We start from the raw sequence: 13,938 nt of genomic DNA, 5'->3' as shown, positions 1-13,938 counted from the left end.
TATGGGAGAAGAAAAGTCATTTAGGGAAATATCCCTTTGTTTTGGGAAAGGGAGAAAAAAGACTGATTTCAGTAAGAAATTACTGGAAGTAGAAATGCCTGGGAAAATCTTGCAATTGAAAGAAAGGATCTTCTTAAGTGGAGTGTCAGCACTGGCCTGGCCAGAACATACCGACTGTTCATCCCCACCTCCCCTTGCCCACTCCTGCAGCACCATCAGGCTGGCTCCAAAGCAACTTGTGCCACTACTGAGGGATTTGTCTGTGTCTGCATGAGAGAAATAGCTGCACAGACACAGTGTACAAGGGATCATGATCTGCTCTTGCAGAGCCAGAAGCAAGATGAGACAGTTGCAAGCCAGGATCCCGGGCAGGAATGAGAGGTGCAGGCAGCCTGTCTGCAGCTCAGCTGAACATGCGCTCCTCGTGCAGCAGCAAAGGCCACAGGGGCCTGGCATCAGCAGATAGGTATGTGTTGCTGTATTTAGTTAGGAAATTGTATAAATTTGACTAATTATTCTGACAGTCAAAGGAAACTGGCCTGATTCCTATGGGGGCTGTGCTTGCAGAAGCTGGGCAGGGTCATTTCTGTATCTCTGTGGCTGTAAAGTTGGCTCATTTTAGGGAGGCCCAGATAGCTCTGTGACTCCAGCTGCTGTTAGGAGATTTGTATGCAGATGAAGGGCACTGGATGAATTAGATGTTATCAAAGATGTAAATTATTCTCACAATTAGTAAACAAGCTCAAGAAAGTTCCTCATCAAGTGGGTAATGCAGGGGGTTGAAGGTTGGGATGGATGCTCTGCCACCAGCATGTCACACCACTATGGCTGTCTGACCTCCGTGCTCTGTAGAGCTGCCAGTGTCTGCCATCCATCACCACTTCTGGAAATCCTTTCTGGAGAACTTCAACTTGATCATAAACATTTGTTCTATGACAGAACTCAGCAAAACCAGCAGCTACAAAGAAGCATTTTTGGGGAAAGGGGTGGTACTAGATCGTTGTTTTAAAACAACCCATCAGAGCTCAGTGGGTTGCAGAGCTGCAAAGGGAAAAGGGGTAACTGCCAGGAGTTCTGTGATGGCCCCACCAACCGCCATGGCCAACAAGGAGCTCTGTTGGTTAAGGAAACGAGCCCAGAAAGTGCTAGCTTGCTCCGAGGGTTGTGTTGTCTCAGTGCAAACCCGCAGTGCTGGAGAGAGCTGATGTCTGCTGTGCTTGGCTGTAAAGTTTCCCGATGATTTGTCTTTTTTTTCCCCACAAGTAATTTGTATTTAAATTTTTTTTTAAAGCTCTCTGGCAGGCAGCTCCTTGCAGAATGAAGACTGCCGTGAATAAAACAAGTGGATGATCTCAGCTCAGAGTATCCCTCCCCTCTTCCTTTCGATACTGCAGCTGCTAGGGCTGGGGCAGGAGGGGGGTGGCTCCGGGAGGGATGCTGAAGCTTGCTCCCTCTCCACACTCTCCATCTTTATGGACCTTGCAACATGCCCTGAAGGTCAGCCTGTTTACCCAGACACTGTTTGAAGGGGCCGAGGGAGGCAATTAGCAAACACTGCCGGGGCCGATCCCGCAGCGCTTCGCACACGGCCTGTGCCGGCAGGATCGGGCCCGCGGATCGCCCGGGTTTCCTGCCGCGGGCGTTGTGCGTATCGGGGGCGAGGAGGAGGAAGGGCGGCCGGATAAGCAGAGAGGGCTAGCAGCCCTTCTCCAGGAACCTCTCGCCCAGAGGCCCCACTCGAGGCCGCGGCGAAGTGTCTCGCGTCCCTAAATCCAGGGCCCAACAGCCACTGCAAAAGCAAAACCAAGAGGTTTGACTTTGGTAATCCTGAAATGTGGGAGTGTGCTGCCTAGGGACGGTGTACAAAGCCTGTCTTTTTTTTTTTTTTCCTCCACCCCTACTCCACCTCCCCCACCCCCGCCAAATCCTCAGTTTTTCCATCTGCTCGAGGCCGCATCCCATGCGGAGCCCTGGGAGGTAGGCAGTTTGGGTGGGTAGGAGAGGAAGCTGCAGAGCCCTAATTACTCAGCCAGTCTGGCCCTCGGGCGATCCCATCAAAGCGGCTCGGAGAGAAAAGGGATGGGGCAGAAGGATGTGCCTGGGTCACACCACGTCCCGTCCATGGGCCAGCCTGCTCCGGGAACGGGGCTGCACAGCTGAAAATGCCTCTGCCCGCCCAGACCCTGAGAGCGGCTTCTGCTGCAGCTCCAGGGCCGGGGAACGGCTTTCCAGCCTCCCACCCTGGTCTGCGGCTCGGGCGTATCTCCGCTCAGGCACCGGGGCATTGTTATTAAAACCCACCCAACACAAAGTAAGCTGTGAAACCCTGTTAAATGGAACAAGAATGTCCATAGTTTTCATTGCTTTGGTATTTATCTCTGCTTAGGTATGGATCCATATGGAGGCTGAGATTTATAGTTCGATTAATTTACTGTAACGATCTAATTTTTTTAAAATTTTCCTAGTATATCCAGTCCTCTAAAAAGTCTTATTTTATTTTGGAAGAAAAACTCTATGCATTTACTTAAAAAATACAAAACAAACAGCCTTGAAATAAATGCTAACAAAAAAACCCCCAAAAAACCCCAAAGCCAACTCACAGAACTGGAAGTTGGGATATTGTGGCACCAAAAATAAAACTGATGGAACAAAAAGGGAATTTCATGTGGTTTTCATTGTCAAGTCTAAGCTCAGAAACAAACAGGAAATAAAAATGGCTAAAACAAAAGAGATTTCTTTTAAACTGTGTTCAAATCTAAGTGGGGAGCTGCTTTATGTGGGAGGGATTCTATGTTTATTTGCTTTTCAAAAAAAGGAGTAAATAAAAATGTCCACACGCAGACAGGTCAACTTGATTTACCATTAAATACTCATGTTTCACAATGGTCATTTATAATCAGCTTTTTTAAAAGAAAATTAGACTCATATAAATGGCAGCATTGCAAAGGGGAGAAAAGGCAACGGGTGGTAGGAAGGCTGCTTCTGTTTTAAATAAGGTTGAGGGGAAGAAGGAATGGAAAGAGAGATGGAAGTAACTGTGAACCTCTAGTCATTTGTTTGATTCCATCTTTATACTTCTTCAGTTTTTGCAGATAGCTCAGCAGGTGCTGAGCCTTCCAGCCTGTGCCACACCACTGGTGTTCCCCAAGTACCAATTTATTGTATTTATTTGAAAAGAGTAGCCTATAGGATCAGTGCTATGTGATTCACAGTGGCATATGGGCTATATCCTCCCAATAGAAGTATTTCTTAGGCTCTCAGATTTGGGATTGTGAACTTGCTTGATAGGGGTCTACAAACAGGTGTCTCAATCACAGTAGCTCTGATGATGGTTTCTAGGGGTTAATTCAGTGCATGCAGGACCCAGCTCCCCCAAGCCGGGGATCTGCTAAAATACCTAGTAACTATAGCCCCATTAATGCATCTCAGAACATTTTGAATACTTGAAAAATCAGAGGGACAAAATTAATACCAGTTTCTGCAAACCCAGCTCTGGTTTCCCTCTTCTTTTGCATTATTCAAAAGGGTGTAAATGTTTATCTTCTGGTGGAGCTGTGGTTTAGGAGATAGCAAAGGGCATCAGATTGCGGGTCAAGGGACAGAGGCTATATTTCTGACTCAGATCAGGCAATTCAGCCAGAGCTCCATTTTTCCTCTGTTCAACAGGGATATTCCCCTTCGTGCTAAAGAATCCTGAGATCTACGTATAAAAAAGCTAGGAGGCTCCTGAGGAGAGACAGCATAAGGTTCAGCTCTTCAGAAATGAGTGGTCCAAAGCTGAACCTACACCCTGCAAATCAGTGGGAAATTTCCTGTTCGGGGGTAGAGGATTGGCTCTCTTCCTGAATCTGCTTGGTAATATTCTGACACTGACGGGAAGGGAAGAGAGGGACCTCCCTTGTTCACTCCCCACCTCTTTTTAAAGCTTAATAACAGAAATGTCTCTCTTAGCTTCTGCCCAGCTAGATCTCCTTGGTCTTTCCTGGGAAAAACTTCTAATATTTAATTTTTTTGCCAAAATCCAACAGATCTATTGCTAACTATCCCACAGGAATTACTCTGGCTAGGATGCCATACCTGTGCTCCTCTGGGGTCACAGAGAAATGAGGATTCAAGCAAATCCTTTCCCACAGAAGTGACACCCCCCCCCCCCCCCCTTTGCCAAGTCTCGCCCTGGTCCCTTGTGCTGACAAGCTTCCAGGATCAGCCTGTGGACTCCCTTAAATGCCCCAAGGAAGCCCAGAGCTAATAACCAGCTTCATTCAATTCCCAGTCACATTATTATCCAATCTGCCAGAGGCATTAATATTCAGAGGTGAGGCGGGAGGAGGGCAGGGGTGCTAGTGAGGGGGAGCAGCACACAAAGAGGAGGAAGGGAAGTGTGGCGGACTGGCCTCAAATTTTCCTTCTCCAGCCGTCCGAAACCCCAGCCTATTTCAGCTGGGTGTTGACAATAGAGGGTTTTTCGAGCCTCAGCACGAACTTTGATACCAGCTGGTAGAGACTGTTCCCCAGCCAACAGCAAATGCCCAGCCTTGGCACAGCCTAATGCCCTCAGCCCCAGTGGCCCACAGCAAAAGGGGGAGCTTTGCCCCCTCTGCCATCAGGCCCTAAGTAAATAGCAATCTCCCATTTTTAAACTGCCAGATAAATAGCTGAGCCTGCACAGAGACGCCACAGCCTCCTGTTCCTGATCCTCCTCCCTCCATGGTACCACAGCCTCATCCAGTTGCCTTCCTGATGCAGTGTGGACAGCTTGAAAACAGCAGTTCCCCCCATCTGGAACTTTGTTCCCAGACCCAGGTACCTCCCCTGTCCCCAAGGCCAGGGCACATGTGCCAGGTCACGAGACAGACCTCATGTCCCCTGCTCATCTCATCTTCCTTTTGGAGCGGTCTCCTAGATCAGGTTTCTGGCTTTTTCTTTTTGGCAGTCTCCAAAGTCAGCCTCACCTCTCAATCTCAAGGTTTTCGGTAGCATCTGACAGAGAGAAAATACCTTTTTTTTTTTGCCAGCTCTCAGTAGGGAACACTAACCAATACTTGTGCAATCCAGTCACAATTTGCCAATCTATTAATTGCCTGAATTAAGCCCTTATAGAAATGTAATGGATATTAATCGAGGCTTGCGACAGTTTCTCTGACAAATTTTAATATTGGGTTTTAAACCAATGCCTTGGACAGGAATATAGGTGGGCTTGAACAGACAGAACCTGGGCTGCAGGTCAGTAAACCCAGGAACTACAGTAACAGCAGGAAAACCACCGCCCTTGCTCAGACCCCTCTCCAGGCTGGCACAGGAAGATGTCTGTCTCTGAGGTTCCTTATGAGGAGTACTAGGCATGGTGTGCTAATTTGCTAATGAAAAATTATTAAAAAAAATTAAAATCAAACTCTGCTCTTCTTCAGCCAACATTTGTGAAAACTGAAAGCAGCTACCATGATCGGACAGTCTCTCAGGAGCCGGCAGGCAGCCTTTTGTCCCTCACAGCAAAGCACCATCAAAGCCTGCACAAACACCCATCCCCTTCAGCTCACCAACAGGCTGAGGGGCTTGGACACGGTTCCAGGAGCCAGGGAGACACTGATCCCATCACCAAAAAGGTGGTCCTTCCCCTGTCTTTGGAAGATGGGACAGGAACTCTGAAAGACACCTTCCTGAACAGCTGCTTTTAGCATCTTCCAAAATTGCAGATGGGAGACAGCCATTTCACCCCTAGCATCTTGCCTTCCAGGCCATGAGAAGACCCACAAGTTTGTCTGGGGGACGCCAAATTCCTCTCTTTGCTTTCAGCACTGGACTCCCTTAGAAAGTGGATGGATCGTGGGCCCGTCAGTCGGGAGGCTGTTTCCCTCCCAGGTGAAAGAACGGGATGGACATGATGGATTAGTTTTGATTTCTGCACTGCCAGCTCGAAGCATCAGACGGGTGCAGCGGCCGGGGGCTCACCTCCAGGCTCTACGGGACACCGGCGTCCTGAAGCAGCGTGTTTCTCTGCGGCCGCCCGTGCGGAGCCGACCTCTGCAACTGGTAACCCGGAGGGCCAGGCGGGGAAGGGGTGCGGAGCCCCGGGAGCTCCGGCCAAGGGACTGCTGCCCCGAGCTGCCTAATCCCAGCGGGGAGGAGGGGGGAGCTGCGGCAACCGCCATCAGGCAACAGCCTCTGCAGGGCCCTGCCGCGGGGGGGAATCCAGCCCCCTCCCCGCTCGTCCCCTCAGCTGTCCAGCCGCGGGGGCGCCGGGTGAACGGCCGACAGGTGTGCCCCGCTCGGCGGCACCGGGCCCGCCGCCCCCCTCCCTGAGCCCGCTCCAGCAGCTGCGGCGAAGCGCCGGCATCTGCCCCCGCCTCGGTCGCCCTCCCCCGCCGGAGCCGCGGCCAGCCGGGACGCACCCGTTCCTTACTCCCGCTCCGAGGTAGAGGTCGGGGAAAAGGACAAGGGGGTGCCGCACTGGCGGGCTGGCTCTTCCTTCGGAGCCGCACTCGTTGTGCGGGGAATAGACGGGGCAGCGAAAAGTACCGGGCTCCGTCGGGAGCCCGCTACAGTTGGCCTGGCTTCCCGGGCACTCAGCGGGACGGAGGGACGCCGCTCTGCACCGTGCCCCCGGCGCCGGGGAGGGGAGAGAGCCCGGCAAGCACCCGGAGGCCCGACAGCCGGTTCTGCCCGCAGCCTCCCAGCGCCGGGCAGCCGCGCTCCGCCGGGGAGGCTCGATGCCCCCGGCAGAGCTGCCGCCGGGTCGGTGCTCCATCCTCGCAGCCCGACCAGGTCTGTTATTCCCGGCCGAGTCCCTGGAACCCCATCCGCCGGCGCGCCACAGCCAGCGGCGTCCCGGGGCAGATTCGCTCCGTTCGCGGGGGCCGGCTCGCTTCTTCCCGGCGCTGCAGGGAGGTCGGCTCTGCTGTAAACAGGAGCCAGCCCTTACATAAATATAATTTATCCAACTGTCCAAAAACCGTCGGGCTGCTTTCCTTTTCCCCGGCGACATCTCCCCGCCTCTGCTCCCTGCGCCTTTCTGCCCCGGACCCTGCAGACAGCTGAGCCGCAGCCCGCAACGCCGTTATTTACAGCGAATCCCGGCTAATTTAAACAGCCCCTGCCCCGCTCGCCCGAGTGGAAAATGACTAAGTTTAGCAACGGCGAGAGACTACAGCAGCGCTTGTCGGGAAGGGGCCCGCGTCGGCCCCGAGGGGACGGTGGGAGCTGCGGCACCCCGACGGCGGCGAGTAGGGGGCTGCCGGGCCCTACAAGGGCAGAGCAGTGGAAGCGCCGCGCCCCACTGCCAAGCGGGCAGCGCTCCCGGAGCGATGGGGGACAGTTCAGCCACGCACAGCCCCGGGACTCCTTCTGGATGGCAGGGCTCTATCCGCCCGCTCTCACCTGGTCGCCGCCCCTTGACCCACAGGAGGTGACGGAAAGCCGGCGCGCGCAGGACTGGGGCTGACCCCGTCTGCCGAGCAGAGCGCACCGAGCCACGCCGCGGGGATGCTCTTACCCTGTGCCGGCATCGAAAAGGTTACGGCCGGCTGGGCTAGTATGAAGGAGCTCAGAGAGAAAGAGGGGAGAAGCCCGCCCGGAAGGTCAGGGACGGAAAGACACTTACAGTGGCTCCAGATGCGGGTTTGGCTGAGGGGACTTAATCCTGCAAGAGGGGCGAAGCTGGCCGCCGCCCCACGCCCCGAGCTGCTCTGCCGCTGTCAGAAAGTAAATCCCCCCGGCTCCCCAGCCACTCTGCGCGTCGCTGCCGGCCCGCGGCTCACGGGGAGGGCGGAGGCGGAGGGCGCCGGCCGACTGCCTCCCATTCACCCTGGCCATTCACTTTATGGCGGGCGGCCGGCGCCCCCCGCCAGCTGCACCGGGCGCCCCGCTCCCGCCCGCCCCATTCCAGCTGCGCGCCCGCCGCCGCCCGCCCCGTCCAGCGCCGCCCGCCCCAGCACCGCCCCCGCCCGCGCCGCCCAATCGTCCCGCGGCTCATTTACATACGGCGGCAGCCCTGCTCTCCGATTGGTAGAGAATGGCAAAATGCCGCGCCCCCCCGCGCTGGCCCCGCCCCGTCCCGCGCGCTGTGCAGGGTGAGCGGCGGGGCGGGTGCGGAGCGCGTCCCGGGCGCGGAGCTCCGGTAGCCCCGGGTGCGTGGGCACGGTCCTCCTGCCCATGTGCACTGATACACTGCTCTTATCGCCGCACATCCCGCCTGCCTTGCTCACTGCTTGGCCATCCGCTCCTCTCAGTACTGACGCGGTGAGCCTGTTGGGGTTTTGCAGTTCGAGTTACGAGCCAGGCAGAGGTTTTTTGGGGGAACCAAGTCCGTCGTCAGCTGGAAGTAGTTGGAAGCGTTCCGCTGCACGATGGAGCAGCAATTGCAGTGGATGCTTAATCACTGGCTAGTTACCGCACGCACTGTTGCGGCTCTAGGCGGTACCGGGAAGCGCTTCTCTGCCGATTCCGTGCCGCTCCTACCGGGACACAGAGGCTACCGGCTGTGTGAAAAGCACCGCACTCCAGCCACTTGGGTCTTTTGGAGCCCAAATGCTGCTCGTAGTTTAGATTCCAGCCTCGCTTCTACTGAAGTTCACGGCAAAACCCCGGTGCAGGACTGTAGGATGCGATCACTCCTTGAAATGTCCCCAAATGCTTGTACCTTCTACAGCAAGCCTTGAACGTGTTGGCACACACATTTTACTCTAACTAAACAGGTCCCATCTCTCCCAGTGCTTACAGGGTTTGCAGAAGTTTTGTAGCACTGTTTGCTAGTGCTTCTAGCTTGTAGAAGCCGGGCTTAGCCTCTCTGTCCTGCTCCGGGAGCCCAGGGGAGAGATTTATCCCTATCAGGCTCTTCTGGAGCTCGATGTGTGATTCTACGGTCTGATTTTCTTGAGGTCATTCCCATGTCAACCTGCTCTTCAATTTATGATGTCAAAGGTCACCCTCAAGCTCTTCCACTGACATATTTTAAAGATTAGGAAATAATGTTGTGAGAATAGTAGCGAATTTTAACCCTGAATGATTTACCAGAGATATTTATGGAGCCTAATAAATGCACAACATGACATAAAGATACACATGGGAAGACAAATGCACATGAAGCAACACACGATGTAAAAAGAGGTTAAGCAGACCCAGGAATTATGGATTACTGTTCAAAAACATGCACCAACGTGTTAATTCCATAGAAACACAGAAGTTTAAAAGGAATCAGAATGTTGACACACTTGTGAGAAATTACCATGGTTTTTTAATGGTTGTAATCTGGGGCTTGTGTTTGCCTTACTGCTCTTTTGCCTGCCAAAAATGACAACAAGCTAGACCACATCTCTTTCTAGCTCAAATTTTAACCGACCCCGGCATAGGTTTGTCTCCATTAAGAGAAGCAGACACAGTGTAACAGCACTAGCACTTTCCACGGGGCATTCTGTCTCTATCACCACATGCCACAGGGAAACAGAAAACTGTGCATAAGGTCTGCAGCAATGAGGGACCTTATTTTCAATTGCCTCCCTCTCCCTCCAAGCCTTTCACCATCAGTAGCCTCCAGCAAATACAGTTTGTGCTTACACTTACAAATAATGATGAAACAAATGTATTTTTACCTATTTCCCTTAGGCACTATGTCACAAGTTGGTTCCCTGTGGAACACAGTGTAAAACTGTTGGATTAGACCATCCAGACACCTGCAGAAGGAGTCTGCCATCAAGGCATCCTCAATTCAACTGCTGGACTGACCCCTGAAGGGTGTCTTTGGAAGGGAGGGCTCTAGTGCTTGTCATTGAAAAGTAGATTTTGTTGGTTAGTGCCAAGACTTCTCAGCTGTAATGCATCTTGTCTTGCCAGCAGGAGAGTCCATTGCTGAGGAAGAGACTAAGAACTTCATGTGGGTTCAGGAGATCGATGTTACTATTTTAGATAAAATAATATAGAAAAGAAAAAAATATGCAAAAGCAAACTAAACCAAGAGTGACCCTGATTCATGTCTTGGCAGAGAGATGGGATATGCAAAAGAAGGGAATTACTCAGCATCTTAGACATCCTTCTTTTTTCACCAGCTGGAAAGAGTTTGTTCTCAGAGAAGACCCTGTCTCTGCCACAGACAAACATGGTCCTCATGCTGGATGGGTTCACTGCTCTTGGAGAGTGGTGGAGTTGTTGATGATCACGGTTTCCATCTCTGTGTCTTAACTGATCTTTCAGCCATGCTGGGTCCATGCCATCAAATGCCTTAAAGATCAGGACTCAAGCTTGAATTTGGCTTGACTTTCATGCCAAAAGGTGGCCTAGAGAGCAGAGGTAGGTTTGATAGACTTGTGGCAGCCAGGGCTCCCACTGCAGCATGCTCTTCTAGTTGGCATTTGACAATCACTGTGGGCTTCATGCCCAGGTGTATCACGTAGCTGTAGTCTAGCCAAGAAGTGACAAAGATATGACTAACCAAGCCCGGCTTGCTCCTGCCAAAAAGGCATGGCTTGCCTTGGCCAAGAAGAGACAATGAAAACATTACACTGGGAAGTTCACTGGGGGAGTTTGATGTCCCTGGGAAGTGCAGGAGTGTTCTGGAGACACAGGCTAAATTGAACAGCTGGCAGGGTATTTTAAATGTAGGAGTCTGCTCTGCAGCTTTAATATTGTACTTGATATAGTTTGTACAGTTTTTAATAGTTTGTGTAGTTTCCAGAGAAGTGTTTCAATACTTTTAATTGTTTATGCAACAGCAGCTATGTTTTTTCAGTTGTAGGTCCTGACTTGGGTTCAGGTTGTGTCAGATGCTGCACATCAGTTTTCCTTTGGAGAGCCTTCAGCTGGATGTGGGCTAATCTCTACCTGAGCTTGCTCTGGAAAGGAGCAGCTGCTTAGAAACACTGTATTCTGCACAGATTCGGTAGTGGTTTTGGGATGCTCAGCTCTGGGGAGAGTGGCACCACGTAGTTTCTAGACATGACAACTGCTTGTACCTTCTGAAAACCTCCATCTTTCTGCCCTTTTTTTAAGAGACCTTACTAAGCCTCTGAGAAACAGCAAAAAACTCCAAGAGGAGAGGAAGAAGTTTAATCTCTCTCAGACTACTTAACCTGCTGGAAAATTTCTGTGTTACAAGTGTCCATGGGTCTGATATCTATACTCTGAAGATAACCATGAACTGGTAGTGCCTAGCAAGAGTAATGGACTGTACAAGGTTGGTGCAGATTGCAGAGGTGCACGTGGTTGGCAGCATGGATTTCTGACAGTCTCACCAAAGGCAAGCAGTTGGTGTGATATGGAGACACTGCTCTTTGCATGGGGCTGGATGCTCAGATATCTCAGATGAAAGCAGGTGATCTGACCAGGTACCTGGGAAAGGCCTAAGGGGATGACTGTCAGTGAGTCTGGTGAATTTCCAGCCCTTCCATATGCTCCTTGTGGGCTAAGGAGGAATACTCAAGGCAGACACTGCTGAAAAGCTGCATCTTTGTGGTGAAGATAAAGCAAGCCTTCCTGACCAGACAGCAGGAATCTGGGGAATTTGCACAGACTGTTCATCTGGTCTTTGGTTTCATTGTCCTATGTTGTGTGTAAGAACTGGTGCATTATCTTGGAAAAAAAGGGACAAAGCATTATCCTGTGTTCTGGTCCTACACCTGGATCTTTTGGTGCAGAGTGCTCCCACTTGCCCACATGTGTCCATAGCTGTTCACCACTCACTTCAAACACTACTGGATCATGCAGTCCAGGCAATCCAAGTTTCCCCACTGCTGCCAGGTTGGGGACGTTGGTGCCACAGTGTCACATCAGCAGGATTTTCTGTGCAGCCAGGGCGGTGCTGGGCTGTCTGAGGGCTGACTAACGCAGTGCTGTAGTGCGTGTGAGTGAACTCTCCTCCCCAGGCAGTGTGGGGCCATATCACATTGTTTTTCTCTCCAGACAATGCAGTGCTGGATCGTAAGTAAAAATGCAAAGCACATTGCAATGTTTGCTCTTTATTAATGCACTAAGATGCATTTGGGTGAAGCAGAAGGCTCCTGCCTGGCTTGATTTCAAGCTCCGTGACAGGCTTCCATAAATAACACCTTAGCAGGGTCCAATTCACAGATCTGACTGGGTGGGAGCCTGAGCTACACGGTGGGCACTGGAAGGGGCAAGAAGGCATGGAAGGGGGTCCAGACCCTTTCTTGGCAGGTCAGGTAGGCTTGACAAACTTGGACTGAGCTGCAAGGTGTACAGTGGCTAAGCCAGCACCTGAAATCCCCTTTCCAGCGCAGGGAGCAGATGGATGGAGTGGCAGATGAACTCCTGTGGATTTCAAAATGTCTGGCAAATACCACCAGGCTGTTAGCATCAGCTGGAGTGGGGCAAAAGGGAAGGAGAAAGCACCAGCAACTAATTTTCCTGTTCTGCAAACCTTCACTCATTGCCTAGGTGGCATATGAAATCTGGGCTCAGTGAGTATTTGGCCGTCTGTTTTATAGCTGAGAAATTCAAGATAAACTGCATGTACCATGGCTGCAGCTGAGGCTGGAGGAATATATCTTAGCTTCTGAGCCTATAGACCACTGAGGCATGCTCTTTCTTGTTTCTCCTCTCGGGAATGTGGCTGCTTAATGCAATTACAGCTTAGATTTCCAAATCCAAAGACTTCCTACATGCTGCCAGGAAAAGCCCAGCTAAAGAAGGTCCCCTGGCGGTGTCAGAGCTGGGAGGTAATGGCAGTCTCAATGTAAGACATGTAGAATCTCGATCAGGCAATAGTCTGACAGCTACTGATATGTGATGGTACCTGGCCATTTTTTAGGGAGTCAGCCTCAGATTTATATTTGGCTGGCCAGGAAACAGTCCTGTTGGATGTTCCCTTGAGCCTTTGTCTGAGAACTTTCCTCAGTCACACTGTGGTAGATGAAGCTGTGATTAAAAGTGAATGAATACTATTAGACCCTTTCACCTTTCTCTTGGTTCCAGTGACTTGTTTTCCCTACAGAGTTTAAGATTTTGGGATAGCTTTGGGTTGCTCTGACCGCTCTTAACGCCTGCCACAACTCATCCCCAGGGTGACCTGACCGAAGATCCCAGAGCTGTAAAACTGTAAGGTAATTGCAAGGACCTTAGGTCCTCTGTCCCAAGTTCAATGGGCAGAGGCTTAAAAAAGTAGTGACCCCTGCAAATTACTGCCTTTAAGGACTATAGACTACATTTGCTACAGGAGTATAGACATAGAAAGTGCCTGAGAAGGTGGGAGCAGCACCAAGACTTCATTTTGCCAAGTGCTGTTATAGCTACAAAGCTGTGATTGTTTTTGCTGCAAAGAGCAGGCCAATAAAATGGCTTCACAGAGCAGTTAAACTCCACGGTGGTCTCTGTCTGGCAGGATCGCTGGGCTGGATGAACTCAGACTGCAGCACGTGGCTTGTAGCCCAACTTGAGCAAGGAACCAGCTGTGTTCAGGTTTGAAGAGAACGACTGGGGAGCAGGACTGTGGAGAAGAGAGAAACGGCGTGTGCTCCTCTGGGTGCTGTCGTGCGTGGTGTGGCACCAGCTGCACTCTGTGCTTTGTTCAATTGCGTTCTCCTGCTCACTCACAGGAAACAGCAGAGCTAAGACACAGGGAGGTGTTCAGGACGGAACAGACGGCTTGCAGGGGATAATTTCCAAAACGGCTTCAGCGGAGGAGCTGCAAGGGGCTGCAGAACAAGCTGGAAAATACTCGCGAAGCACGGCGGAGAGGCACGGCTTCCCTTCGCAGGCTGTGACGGTGTACCCGCACCCCCTTCGCGGGGGCGGCCCCGGCTCCCCTCACGCCTCAGGGAGCGGCCCGGGGCGGCCCGGCCCAGAGTGCTTTGCGAGCGCAGTCCTCCCGCCGGCTTCCGCCCGGCCTCCCTGGCCGCGCCCGCTCAGGCGCGGCAGCGGCGCCGCACCGCACCGTGATTGGCCAGCGGGTCTGCTGGTTCTACCCTCTCTCCTCTCATTGGCTCTCCGCCGCTG

At 52.1% G+C, this 13,938-nt stretch overlaps 1 protein-coding gene across 4 annotated transcripts in view; it reads right to left on the bottom strand.

The window, feature by feature from the left end:
• PITX3 (paired like homeodomain 3) overlaps nucleotides 1–13,849 on the bottom strand; it is a 28,017-nt gene extending 14,168 nt beyond the window's left edge. Inside the window, exon 1 of one of the 4 annotated variants that reach the window (XM_086899010.1) lies at nucleotides 7,978–13,849. The gene's annotated coding sequence lies outside the window, so the exon portion shown is untranslated. Of the gene's footprint in view, nucleotides 1–4,856; nucleotides 4,947–5,949; nucleotides 6,243–7,597; nucleotides 7,876–7,977 lie in introns of those variants that run through there. The other 3 variants (XM_086899008.1, XM_086899009.1, XM_023929516.2) reach the window with 3 other exon arrangements.
• Between the last annotated feature and the right edge of the window lie 89 nt (nucleotides 13,850–13,938).

This window comes from Cyanistes caeruleus, chromosome 8 (assembly GCF_971803275.1).
Source record: "Cyanistes caeruleus chromosome 8, bCyaCae1.hap1.1, whole genome shotgun sequence".
Classification (NCBI taxonomy): Eukaryota; Metazoa; Chordata; class Aves; order Passeriformes; family Paridae; genus Cyanistes; species Cyanistes caeruleus.
Note: the sequence above shows the minus strand (reverse complement) of the source record. Positions and strands in the feature narration are given on the sequence as shown.